This window comes from Chiloscyllium plagiosum, chromosome 19, assembly GCF_004010195.1.
Source record: "Chiloscyllium plagiosum isolate BGI_BamShark_2017 chromosome 19, ASM401019v2, whole genome shotgun sequence".
Lineage (NCBI taxonomy): Eukaryota > Metazoa > Chordata > Chondrichthyes > Orectolobiformes > Hemiscylliidae > Chiloscyllium > Chiloscyllium plagiosum.
The window spans coordinates 44,918,539-44,931,145 of record NC_057728.1 but is presented as its reverse complement, the minus strand read 5'-3'; the positions used below and the strand labels follow the sequence as shown (position 1 = coordinate 44,931,145).

At 39.8% G+C, this 12,607-nt stretch overlaps 1 long non-coding RNA gene across 1 annotated transcript in view; it reads left to right on the top strand.

Moving 5' to 3' along the window:
• Nucleotides 1-11,413, top strand: part of LOC122559739 — a 75,935-nt gene extending 64,522 nt beyond the window's left edge. The window contains exon 5 of the long non-coding RNA XR_006314530.1: nt 11,349-11,413. This is a non-coding gene — a long non-coding RNA (uncharacterized LOC122559739). The remainder of the gene's footprint in view (nt 1-11,348) is intronic.
• Nucleotides 11,414-12,607: the final 1,194 nt, after the last annotated feature.

The following is a 12,607-nucleotide window of genomic DNA, read 5'->3' as shown; positions in this document are numbered from 1 at the left end:
AATTAAATTAATTTTAAGATAACCCAAAAAGAGACATAAATATTCTTATCTTGTCCAACAGACTTCCATGACTTTTTATAGATCAACCAGCTCCCTTCTTTCTTTTGAACAAGTATTCTTCATCCAGGCTAATGTTTCATCCATGCTGGCTAATGGTATATTCAGAAATAAGACTTTTAAATCCTAGGGAAAGTTCAATCCTCTGCTGCTCGACATATTATTGGGGCCACGTGTAGGCTTGTGGCGCAACAGTAGCGTGTCTGATTCCAGATCAGAAGGTTGCGTGTTCCAATCACAACAGGCTCACTGCAGCTCAATTTCTATGGATGTTCTAAATTGGAGAAAGGCCAATTTTGACGGTATTAGGCAAGAACTTCCAAAGGCTGGTTGGGGGCAGATGTTCACAGGTAAGGGACGACTGGAAAATGGGAAGCCTTTAGAAGTGAGATAACGAGAATCTAGAGAAAGTATATTCCTATTAGGGTGAAAGAAAAGGCTGGTAGGTATAGGAAATGCTGGATGACTAAAGAAATTGAGGGTTTGGTTAAGAAAAAGAAGGAAGCATATGTAAGGTATAGACAGGATAGATCGAGTGAATCCTGAGAAGAGTATAAAGGAAGTAGGAGTATACTTAAGAGAGAAATCAGGAGGACAAAAAGGTACATGAGATAGCTTTGGTAAAGAGAATTAAGGAGAATCCAAAGAGCTTTCACAAATACATTAAGGACAAAAGGATAAATAGGGAGAGAATAGGGCCCCTCAAAGATCAGCAAAGCGGCCTTTGTGTGGAGCTGCAGAAAATGGAAGAGATAAAAAATGAGTATTTTGCATCAGTATTTACTGTGGAAAAGAATATGGAAGATATGGACTGTAGAGAAATAGATATTGACATCTTGCAAAATGTCCAGATTACAGAGGAGGAAGTGCTGGATGTCTTGAAACGGCTAAAGGTGGATAAATCCCAGGACCTGATCAGGTGTACACTAAAACTCTGTGGGAAGCTAGAGATGTGATTGCTGGGCCTCTTGCTGAGATATATGTATCATCAATAGTCACAGGTGAGATGCCGGAAGACTGGAGGTTTGCAAACGTTGTGCCAGTGTTTAAGAAGGCCAGTAAGGACAAGCCAGGGAACTATAGACCAGTGAGCCTGACGTCGGTGGTGGGCAAGTTGTTGGAGGGAATCCTGAGGGACAGGATGTACATGTACTTGGAAAGGCAAGGACTGATTAGGGATAGTCAACATGGCTTTGTGCATGGGAAATCATGTCTCACAAACTTAATTGAGTTTTTTGAAGAAGTAACAAAGAGGATTGAGGAGGGCAGAGCGGTAGATGTAATCTATATGGACTTCAGTAAGGTGTTCAATAAGGTTCCCCATGGCAGACTGATTAGCAAGGTTAGATCTCATGGAATACAGGGAGAACTAGCCATTTGGATACAGAACTGGCTCAAAGGTAGAAGACAGAGGGTGGTGGTGGAGGGTTGTTTTTCAGACTGGAGACCAGTGGAGTGCCACAAGAATCGGTGCTGGGTCCTCTACTTTTTGTCATTTACATAAATGATTTGGATGCGAGCATAAGAGGTACAGTTAGTAAGTTTGCAGATAACACTAAAATTGGAGGTGTAGTGGATAGCAAAGAGGGTTACCTCAGATTACAACTGGATCTTGATCAGATGGGCCAATGAGTTGAGAAATGGCAGATGGAATTTAATTCAGGTAAATACGAGGTGCTGCATTTTGGGAAAGCAAATCTTATACACTTAATGGTAAGGTCCTAGGGAGTGTTGTTGAACAAAGAGACCTTGGAGTGCAGGTTCATAGCTCCTTGAAAGTGGAGTCGCAGGTAGATAGGATAGTGAAGAAGGCATTTGGTATGCTTTCCTTTATTGGTCAGAGTATTGATTACAGGAGCTGGGAGGTCATGTTGCAGCTATACAGGACTTTGGTTCGGCCACTGTTGGAATATTGCGTGCAATTCTGGTCTCCTTCCTATCGGAAAGTTGTTGTGAAACTTGAAAGGGTTCAGAAAATATTTACAAGAATGTTGCCAGGTTTGGAGGATTTGAGCTATGGGGAGAGGCTGAACAGGCTGGGGCTGTTTTCCCTGGAGTGTCGGAGGCTGAGGGGTGACGTTATAGAGGTTTACAAAATCATGAGGAGCATGGATAGGATAAATAGGCAAAGTCTTTTCCCTGGGGTCGGGAAGTCCAGAACTAGAGGGCATAGGTTTAGGGTGAGAGGGGAAAGATATAAAAGAGACCTACGAGGCAACTTTTTCACACAGAAGATGGTACGTGTATGGAATGAGCTGCTAGACGAAGTGGTGGAGGCTGGTACAATTGCAACATTTAGGAGGCATTTGGATGGGTATATGAATAGGAAGTGTTTGGAGGGATATGCCCTGGTTGCTGGCAGGTGGGACTAGATTGGTTTGGGATATCTGGTCGGAATGGACGAGTTAGACCGAAGGGTCTGCTTCCATGTTGTACATCTCTATGACTCTATGACGTGTCCCTTTAGTTGTCATATTCTTTCCTATAATTTAATTAGTCTTGGGTTTGTGCATAATTAATCAAGAATGGAACGATATGATTCATTTCTCTGATTTTGAACTTATGTTTACATAATTTATTTAAACGTTTGTTATATTTCAATTTAAGTACATTCCTTGCAACTATTTTATGCCTGAAAATTTAATTTTTTGGTTGAACTTTGTGTCCACAGCTTTTAGATTAGCTTTTAACATAAAACACTGTACATGTCGTTCTGCTATAACGCATTAACACAAATTCATTGTAATGTGATTGGCGAACAGGGAACACTGCTTCTAAAGCACAAACTTTTAAATGTGTGTTGGCTGTAATGAATTACATTGCCAACACTTCCGGCATTGTTTCGAGAATGTGATTTTTCTGCACAAGAATGCAACCATCGCATTACAGAAGAACTACCTGTGTGCCAACATATCTAATAATTACAATTAATCTTTGAAATACATGAATAAATAAAAATGTAAAGTTTAGAGTATTATATGTTTCCCGGGCTACCAATTTCATTCCTACTGTTTCTGGCATTCATTCTTTTATCCTAACACAACATAATCCTATCACAATCCATATCAAAATGTTTATTTCTTTAAAAGATCATTTATTGAATTTTACCATTTTAAAAAACATAACTATTGATTCACCTAATGTCATCAATTACAATGAATAGAAATCCGCTATCTTAAAATCATGCGTTGCTGACATGCATAATTTATTACCAGAATAACTATATGTCAAGTAGTCCCTGTCCAAAAGATGACCTCATCTGGCCTTGTTAAATTATTCTGTAAGTTTTAGTCTAAGAATTACCAATTTTTGTTGAACATCACCACCTAACCACCACAGAGTAAGAGAGGAACATTTTCCATTTGAACATTTATGTCCTAGAAAAACACAGTAAGCCAGGCAGCATCAGGAGGTAGAGAAGTCGACATTTCGGGTGTAAACCTTTTTCACGAATGGAGATGGGGTTAAGGGAACTGCAGATCATGAAGATGACAAGGCAGGGTGGTGAAGTCCCACTTGTTGTGTTCCAGCTACCTGTCTGTCTATATTGGATTTCAGCATCTGCAGTTTTTTTGTCTTTAGCATTTCTGTCTTAGGCTAGCTGCAGTGTTGCACCTTATCTTCTGCCCAGGCACGTTCTAGCCTTCAGGACTCAACATTCAGGTCAACAAATTCAGAGCATGAACACTTTTCCTCCACTTTGATTATGTCCCCACCCTCAACTACCCCAATGTCTTGTTTGCACAGCCAGTCTATTTTTGATAATGCACAGCTATCAGTCGCACTTATTTTGCAATAATATCACTTATTTTCTGCCATGAGCATTTCCTTTCACTTTTGTTCAGGCCATCTTGACTCTGTGTTCCATTTTCTGCTCATCTAAACAACAATCAGTTTCCAACCCTGTTCAGTTCTGAAGAAGTGTCAGTTCCATTTCTTTCCACAGATGCTCCCCAGACCTGTTGAGTTTCTCCAACGCTTTCTGATTTTATTCTATATGTGAGAATAATTATTGAGGGCTAGGACAACAAAGATGATGGTGTGGTGGAGAAAATTAGTTGCTGCAGAAATTATATGGTCATGGAGGCCACAGGCCAGAGAATTTGGATTTTGAAGTGCTGTAGTGAATTGGAGGGTGTTCTCAACCCTCCCCTGGGATACACAGAGGAATTGAGGCGAGAAAAAAATGATTTAGGTGAAAGGCCAACAAGGAAGTGATCAGAGATGATCTTTGCTGTGATTGACAGAATGGGAGTGATGACAATACACGAGATGGCAGTATTGAATCATGGCTGTGAATATGTATTGGGAGTTTACATGGAGAATGAGATTAAGGAAGAATAGAAAGGCTGATAATTTTAAGAGAGAGAGAAAGACCATGGTGCATCAAGATGGAGATTGAAAGCAGTCTTGCTGAGAAGTCAATAGGGAGGAAGGCAATGATAGTAGGTATGTGAGAATATGGGAATGTTACTGTGAGCCAGAAATTTTAAAGGCAAGTATTGGGGGTGTTGTAGGAGACAAGGGTGAAGGTTGGAGGAGAGGGAAAGGAACCAGACCAAGGTGTGCTTTTGGTGAGAGGAGTCACTCTGTTTGGGGCAAGTGGTTGGAAACTATAGGCAGACTGGGAGGTTTCATTAGTGGGTAAGCTGTCATCACACCTCATCTAGGTTTTCATCAAGGCCAAGTTGCCAATCAATCATTCACAATGGTTTCATAGATGGCAAGGGTCCTGTTTATGAGAAAGCTGGAGGGAAGGAAGAGGGCAATGAAGGAAGGGTGGGTGGGTTGGAGTTTTCCACTGCATTAAGTTCATTTGCTAGATTTTGTTCTGTGAGCAGATCATTGAAATTATACATATGAGAAAGAAATAAAGGTCCATTTTCTTTCTCCTCTCCCTGACTGAAGCAATAAATTCATAGGCTACCTTCCTGGGAGCTGCAGAAGGAGGAAGTGTAAGCCAACAGTTGGACCTCATTACATTCTGTTGGGCAGCCCACTGGTCTTGGAGTGATGAGGAACAGACAACTTTGATTTGGTAATCAGTATTGTTGGGGCAATTGAGAGGCTTTTGCGTATGGGCGGGATTGTGCATATGGTGACAACAGTGGCCCAAGAGTTAGTGTAGAGTTGATTGGTGTGCTATAGCTCTCCTGGTGACTGATAAAATAAAAATTACATGCACCCTGCCTACTAAGACCTCCACTGGGTGCGTGCTAGGTGCTACTAAGTGGATGTCCTCATGAGGTTCCCCCATTCAGTAAGCTATTAACACAACATTGTGCTCCTAACAATAACATTGAAACATGGGAGGGAATCAAGTGCTAAGATTATCACTTGTATTCTAACTCCAAATTTCCACTATCATCTTGCTTTCTCCTTTAAAGAGCATCCCTATATTTCCAGGTTTTATTCTCAGGGAAAAAAGGATGTTCATAACAAAACAACTGGATTGAAAATGATGGAGTTTTAGCATGGAAAATAAGACCACTGATTAAGCTGAATATTTTGACTCCTGGTCAGTAAATCGTGCAATATGACCATTGATAGCAAGTTTAATGAAACCATTTTTATATATCTTTGTGTGCATTTGTGTATTAACGTCATTCAGGGAAGGAAATCAGCCATCCTCAATTGGTCTGATCTACATGTAACTCCAGGCTCATAGCAAAGTCATTGGCTCTTAACTGCCCTCTAAACAATTAAGGATTGGCAATAAAAGCTGATGCAGATAGCAACATCCACATCCCACTCATGTGTTTACTGTTCAGAGCTACTAAATATATGACCAATCTGGACCATCAGCTAAGAACTGCAACACTTAATAGCTCCACAAATTACATTGTTTTCTGCAGTGACATCACCAGACTTATTTGCAAAACCAGGAAATAATCATCCTGTACACAAACTAATTAGATTTTAATTAATAATCCATTGGTGCTTCATTTAATTCAATTTGAATTGAAGCTTCTTTCAAAGACATGTATAACTTTAAATATTACAATCCACAAAAATGCCATTTAACTGTGCTCTTGATTTGCACGCTCAAATCATAGTGGTTATGTGGGATGAGTCAGTAAAGGTGGACAGGATCTTCTGTTGTAACTAGTGACAAATTTGGAGACAGGAGGGACTATTTTTGGTAAGGTGGATGAGCTGCACTGCCACCTTATTAAGTTCTGGTGGGAAGGCTCATGGTTGACTATGCTATTATCAATTGCTATCAAGTGGCCAACTGGGGCCTAATTAAAGGCTTCATCCTGCCACTGCTGAAATTTACTCAACTGTACATGGGCTGCTCGTCATGCAGTGTGCATAGCAAGTCATTCTTTGAGGTCTGCACCACCTTGGATACTAGGGGTGTTACCTTGACCAAAGGCACTCTGTAACTGACCTTGGGACCTGGACATTGGGAAGGGGGATGCCTAATGAGAACCACCCTGCTGCTTTGGTCTGTAGTTTGCCAAAATAGCAGAATCACCAATGCAAATAAATTACATAATTTCAAGAACAAATTATGCTTTGTGCATGTTGTATCTCTGCGATTTATGGTGCTATTTTTAAAAATATTGTTCTGAAAGAATTTTTGAGTACAAACTTTGTCTCTTAGCTAACTAATCACCACTGAGAGTTTATGTTTATTTTGAGGCATTTGTGCACAGGAGCAGCAGAGTGAAACTTTTAAAAGCTGTTGATTTTTTCATTCACTAAACTGACAATGTAGCTAGGAAATAGTTTTAAATATATTTAAAGTCATTTTTAGTAATTTCTAATCAGGTTACTCATAGGTGGTAGATTGGCAATGTGACTTAAAAGACCTTTTATGTACGATAAACCTATTTTCAGCTGCATTAATCAATTAAACCTAGTTGTCATTGCTGAACATATGAAGAAAAGCAACATTTTTAAAAAAAATCAGATGTGGTTTAAGATGTTGCCCAACTGCCACTGGTTCTTGACAGATCTGCAAAGTGTTTTGAGAACATATTTTTCCAAAACCGCAACATCTTGGCTGCAATTTGTAACCCTTTCAACAATGCACCAGAAGCAAAAACTCTCCCTTGCGTTTGCAGCAAATTTAATAGAAAAATATATAGTTTTCCTAGTGTCATGGCCACCATTCATTCCCAAATGTCAACACTATGAATGCCCATTGCTGTCTATGAAATGTTGTGACATGATTCACCATCCATGAAACACTTAAGGATGCCTCTGAGACAAACTAAAGCTCAGGCGTCAATTCCCACATTGCTGAAAGAACTGGGAACATTTGTGGGAAATGGCGTAAATTCTATTTTCCAAGGGTTTCACAATTGAGGAATTGATTGGGAAATCCCATTCTGAAAGTCCTTAATCTTTCTTTTTCCTAAAATTATGAGAGTTTCTTGTGACCCAAACCCTAACCCTAGCCTAGAGACCACAGAAACAAGCAATCCATCATCACATCCACATTACTGCTTCCCTTCACATGAGGTTTAATTGAATCTCAAAGTACTGCATCTACTGCATCATCTTGAAAGTTCCTCTTTTTGAAACAATGTATTGTTCTAAGGTATCTTTAAACATTTTATGTTTTAGGCGTGGCATGGTGGCTCAATGATTAGCACTACTGCCGCACAGGGCCAGGGACCTGGGTTTGATTCCTGTCTCAGATGACTGTGTGGAGTTTGCACATTCTCCTGTGTCTGTGTGGGTTTCCTCCCACAATCCAAAGATGTGCAGGTCAGGTGAATTGGCTTGCTAAATTGCCCATAGTGATAGGTGCCTTAGTCAGGGGTAAATGTAGGGAATGGGCCTGAGTGGGTTTCTTCGGAGGGTCAGTGTGGACTTGTTGGGCCGAAGGGCCTATTTCCATGCTGTAGGGAATCTAATCTGAAAAAAGAACTCTTGAAGCCTGCTTTAACTGTGCAGTGCAAGATTCCACATTTTCATTGGATTCTCCTTTTATCCACCCTTTATCCTCCCTTTAATCTTTGTCCTGACAAAATCAGTGCTATTCTGACTTGTTATCATCCCAGTAATAACCTATCATGATTTATATTCTGATAATGCAACAGAACCATGAACATGCCTATCAACAAATTATTACAAGTGGAGAGAAATAAAGACACTCTTAGTTGAAAATGTTTATCTCAGATCATGAGTGAATCTATACTGTAACTTTTCCAATAATTGAATATTGTTCCTAAAATGTGGAGGCCTAAATGACAAATAATAAGGCTGATGCTTTAATCTCAACATTGCACTTTTCCACCATCCCAGCTGTAATTGATCTATATTTCCTTCTAGTTAGGCAATGCCTTGATTTTATAATTCTCAACTGCTCATTCTTGTATTCAAATTCCACCATAGCCTCAGGTTTCCCTATGGTGTAAAAACAATGACTGCAGATGCTGGAAACCAGATTCTGGATCGGTGGTGCTGGAAGAACACAGCAATTCAGGCAGCATCCGAAAAGCTTCTTTTCAGGTTTCTCTATCTCTATAATCATCTGAAGTTCTACAATCCTGAGATATATGCATGCCTTCACAGTTTGAGCTTTTTGCTTATTTCTGATTTCCATCACTCTTCATTGAATGCCATAGCTTCAGCCATCTAGACCCTAAGTTATGGAATCCTTCCCTAAATAACTCTGATTCTCTATCTTTCCACCAAGCTTATGGTTACTTATCCTAAAATATTCTTACTTTGACATTCTCCTGAAATGACTTGGGATTGCTTACTATATTAGAGATGCTATATAAATGCAACTTCTGCTTAACATTTGACTTGTCACAGAATCACAAATATGTAGCCAGTGATTTCTTTATAAGAATATTACTACCCACAGAAATCAATGATCAAAAAATCCTCACATGTACGTCAAATTGCAGTTGTGTAAGTATTTTGCGGAAAATCAACACTATTTTCTTGCTTTTGTGTTTTATAGCTGAATGCAAATCAGTTGCTTCACTGTTTAAAAGCTAAGAAGTGTGCAGCATCAAAGAGTATGTATAGACATAACAATATTTCACATTTATGGTGCTGAGGTATTCCACTTTGCATTAAATGAGCTGGGGTGGTAAAGATTTTTCACTGCATGAGAAACAATATAAGTGATTGAATGGTACGGTGAAACAGCTTTCCTGGTTAATTTTGATTTTAATAAAGGGCAACAGTTAAGGAAAGAGCTTTTTAGAATTTTACTTCTCATGTGTTACAATAGCTGATACATCTCACCACTGCCTAAATGAACTTAACAAACTGACTGCCACATTGCATATGTGTTCAGTAGATGGACACATACATTATTTATATATATATATATATAATATCTGCCCTTACGAACTTACTATTTCGCATTTGAGTACGAATTATATATTTGATACACAGTTCAAGATGACCCCTTGGGAAGCTCTATTTGAAAAAAAAACCTGTATTAGAGTCATAGAGATGTACAGCATGGAAACAGACCTTCGGTCCAACCTGTCCATGCCGACCAGATATCCCAACCCTCATCTGCAAACTTACTAACTGTAACTCTTATGCTTGCATCCAAATCATTTATGTAAATGACAAAAAGTAGAGGACCCAGCACCGATCCTTGTGGCACACCACTGGTCACAGGTCTCCAGTCTGGAAAACAACCCTCCACCACCACCCTCTGTCTTCTACCTTTGAGCCAGTTCTGTAACCAAATGGCTAGTTCTCCCTGTATTCCATGAGATCTAACCTTGCTAATCAGTCTCCCATGGGGAACCTTGTCGAAAGCCTTACTGAAGTCCATATAGATCACATTTACTGCTCTGCCCTCATCAATCCTCTTTGTTACTTCTTCAAAAAAATCAATCGAGTTTGTAAGATATGATTTCTCACGCACAAAGCCATGTTGACTATCCCCAATCAGTCCTTGCCTTTCCAAATACATGTACATCCTGTCCCTTAGGATTCCCTCCAATAATTTGCCCACCACCGAGGTCAGGCTCATTGGTCTATAGTTCCCTGGCTTGTCCTTACCACCCTTCTTAAACAGTGGCACCACATTTTCCAACCTCCAGTCTTACGGCACCTCACCTGTGACTATCAATGATACAAATATCTCAGCAAGAGGCCCAGCAATCACTGCTCTAGCTTCCCGCAGAGTTCTAGGGTACACCTGATCAGGTCCTGGGATTTATCCACCTTTACCCATTTCAAGACATCCAACACTTCCTCCTCTGTAATCTGGACATATTTGTCACGATCTATTTCCCTACAGTCTATATCTTCCATATCCTTTTCCACATTAAATTGTTCTCGGAAAATATCTTGTTCACTGCTTCATGAATTTGACTAATTTTTACATGTCACCCAGAGAAAGACACAAAGAGTTCGGTGGGAGAAAGCCTATTCTCACATTTTGTGAATGTACTTCTTGCTATGTTGTGTACTGGAGTAATACTGAGCACTATGTACCCTTATAATGGCACTAAAAATAAAATATAGACGCCATTAGCAGCTAACCTGTGACAGTCAGCAGACTTTCTGCACCATGTGCTTGTGAGCATCCATTCATAACCTCCTCTAGGTTGTGATCTGTGGGCTGATTGTCCATTTGATGCTTTCTCAGGCGAATGTCAAGTATTATACAGCATTATTTAAATGAATAGCAGGAAAGTTCTCCCTGGTGTTCTGGCCAAAATTTATTCCTCCACCAACATCACGAAAACAGTTTAACTGTTTATCATGTTGCTGTTTATGGGGCCTCGTAATGCCAAATCTACTATTGTTTCCCCTGCAACAATAATTATACTTGACACAAGTAAGTGGTTCATTGACTGAAAGCACTTTGAGACAGGTTGAGGTCATGTGAGGTTACATTTGTAACCTCTTACTTTGCAAATAGTTCTTCTTCATCAAATAGAATGGTTCTAGGAAGCAGGGTTAACCTGGGATAATCCTGCTTCCGAACACCGTTCTATTTGCCGGAGAACAGCTCATAAAGTGATTATGGTTTAGCTCATTTGGCTGGATGGCAGGTTTGCAATGCAGGGAGATACTAGCTGGCTAGGTTCAATTCCTATACTGGCTGATGTTACTATAAAAGGCTTTCTCCTTGCCTGACACATGATGATCCTTAGGTTAAACCACCATCAGTTATTTCCTCACTTTAATGAGAGAGCTGCTCTGTGGTCTCATAACTCTGTGGTGGCTTTGCCTTATCCCAGATTACATAAAGCAGATGATAAAACTGCTTAAAACAATACTATTTTATTGTCTTACTATTAAATGTTATTATATTATTTATTGTATATTATTTTATTCTCTTCCAGTGTGGAAATGTGGTTGTGCATTGTATGGTGCAGAATGTTCCATCATTCCTGACAATGGCCTGTGAACAAGATACTGATGGTGGTTCCTGCCTTTGTCTTCTGGCTCATCCAAGCCAATAAGGGGAGAATGCATGTGAGAAATTGGTCTGAATAATGGAAAATGGCATCAGAATGAAATGCTCTAGCATTGCCCCTGTATTGCAGGGAGACTGGACTGTGCATCAGAGATATATATCAATGCAATAGAAATTCTGCCACTAATGCATCTACCAGATTCTTTGGATTTTATAGGAGGACAGTTGAACAAATGCTGATATCATTCTTGGAGCCAGATCACCTAGCCTTAAAAAAAAAGGTGCGACAAGACCAACTATGACGGCCTGCTCACTGTATTTGGATGTTTGAAAGGTGTGTCAACCACCAGGTCCTGTTTTTTCCAACTTTCATATGGCCAGCATTTCAGGGCAGGACAAAGTAAACACTCCAAAGGTACTCTAAAATTCTCTTTGAATTGCAACAGCATTGATAAGAATGAATTGGAAGCGCTTGCTACCAATTGTTCAAAACGACAACAATTTGTCCGTCAACATGCTTTGAGCCCAAAAGCTGTAATGGTGTGATAAAGTGCCAGCAGGGAAGGATGGAAAAGGGAGTAAATCTTTCACTCTCAGACTTCACAGTTTCACGAGATGTCCTGCTCCACATGCCCAGAATTGACTTATTTAGACCCACAGCAGAAACCTTGCAAATGTCCACCGTGGGTTGAGGGACAACTGCTGATGTGGAGGATCTTCGCACATTGCACAATGTTCAGCATTCAGTATGGCTGTTCTAGGGTGTTCACCTTTGTTCATGAATTGGAAACAAAAAAACACTATGTTAGCTGATTGATGATTCTTGACTGTTGGTCAAGTATTTTTACAGTCTTTATAGTAAATAAATGAAAGTGAGGAAAGAATATTTAAAGCAGAATATGCACATTATTAATGATTTTTATTTTCTCCATCTGTTCATGCAGCAATGCCCAGAAGATTAAACTTTAATTCCTGAGAACTCCAATTCTCAAAGGTCAATGCCTCTGTTATTTACTTTGTACAAAGTGGACACCGGAGAGCGGAAATGCTGCATGTCTCTTACTGTGGAGACAAGACCAGTTGGCTCCAGAAATTATGTGCATACTGCTAACCATTTCCTAACCATACTTTCATCCAGTAGCAAATAATCTGTTCTTGGGTTATATCAGCATGGCTGTGAAAACC